General features: G+C 41.6%; 1 non-coding gene across 1 annotated transcript; it reads left to right on the top strand.

Moving 5' to 3' along the window:
• Positions 1 to 822: 822 nt before the first annotated feature.
• LOC112799447 (small nucleolar RNA R71) lies at positions 823 to 930 on the top strand. The gene has a single exon (XR_003201028.1). It is a non-coding gene; the product is annotated as a small nucleolar RNA R71 (small nucleolar RNA).
• Positions 931 to 1576: the final 646 nt, after the last annotated feature.

The raw sequence follows: 1576 nt of genomic DNA on the forward strand, positions 1-1576 counted from the left end.
GAGGTCTTCCTCAGTGGTGTTCACTGCCTCTTCCTCCTCTCCTAGTTCGGCCATGTGGATCATGTTAATGGCCTTGCATTCTCCTTTTGGATTTTCTTCTGTATTGCTTAGAAGAGTACTAGGAGGGAGTTCAGTAATTTTCTTGCTCAGCTGTCCCACTTGTGCCTCCAAGTTTCTAATGGAGGACCTTGTTTCAGTCATGAAACTTTGAGTGGTTTTGATTAGATCAGAGACCATGATTGCTAAGTCAGAGTGGCTCTGCTTAGAATTCTCTGTCTGTTGCTGAGAAGATGATGGAAAAGGCTTGCCATTGCTAAACCTGTTTCTTCCACCATTATTGTTGTTGAAACCTTGTTGGGGTCTCTGTTGATCCTTCCATGAGAGATTTGGATGATTTCTCCATGAAGAATTATAGGTGTTTTCATAGGGTTCTCCCATGTAATTCACCTCTTCCATTGAAGGGTTCTCATGATCATAAGCTTCTTCTTCAGATGAAGCATCCTTAGTACTGCCTGGTGTATTTTGCATTCCAGACAGACTTTGAGAAATCATGTTCACTTGTTGAGTCAATATCTTGTTCTGAGCCAATATGGCATTCAGAGTATCAATCTCAAGAACTCCTTTCTTCTGATTAGTCCCATTGTTCACAGGATTCCTTTCAGAAGTGTACATGAATTGGTTATTTGCAACCATTTCAATTAGTTCTTGAGCTTCTGCAGGCGTCTTCTTCAGATGAAGAGATCCTCCAGCAGAGCTATCTAAAGACATCTTGGACAGTTCAGACAGACCATCATAGAAGATGCCTATGATGCTCCATTCAGAAAGCATATCAGAGGGACACTTTCTGATCAATTGTTTGTATCTTTCCCAAGCTTCATAGAGGGATTCACCTTCCTTCTGTCTGAAGGTTTGGACTTCCACTCTAAGCTTACTCAATTTTTGAGGTGGAAAGAACTTTGCCAAGAAGGCATTGACTAGCTTTTTCCAAGAGTTCAGGCTTTCTTTAGGTTGTGAGTCCAACCATATCCTAGCTCTGTCTCTTACAGCAAAAGGGAATAGCATAAGTCTATAGACCTCAGGGTCAACCCCATTAGTCTTGACAGTGTCACAGATTTGCAAGAACTCAGCTAAAAATTGATGAGGATCTTCCAATGGAAGTCCATGGAACTTGCAATTCTGTTGCATTAGAGAAACTAATTGAGGCTTAAGCTCAAAGTTGTTTGCTCCAATGGCAGGGATAGAGATGCTTATCCCATAGAAGTCGGGAGTAGGTGCAGTAAAGTCACCCAGCACCTTCCTTGCATTGTTGGCATTGTTGTTGTTTTCGGCTGCCATGGGTTCTTCTTCTTTGAAGATTTCTGTTAGGTCCTCTACAGAGAGTTGTGCCTTAGCTTCTCTTAGCTTTCGCTTCAAGGTCCTTTCAGGTTCAGGGTCAGCCTCAACAAGAATGCTTTTGTCTTTGCTCCTGCTCATATTAAAGAGAAGAGAACAAAAAAATATGGAATCCTCTATGTCACAGTATAGAGATTCCTTGAGGTGTCAGAGGAAAAAGAAAAATAGAAGGAAGAAGTAGAAG

Source organism: Arachis hypogaea, chromosome 4, assembly GCF_003086295.3.
Source record: "Arachis hypogaea cultivar Tifrunner chromosome 4, arahy.Tifrunner.gnm2.J5K5, whole genome shotgun sequence".
NCBI lineage: Eukaryota > Viridiplantae > Streptophyta > Magnoliopsida > Fabales > Fabaceae > Arachis > Arachis hypogaea.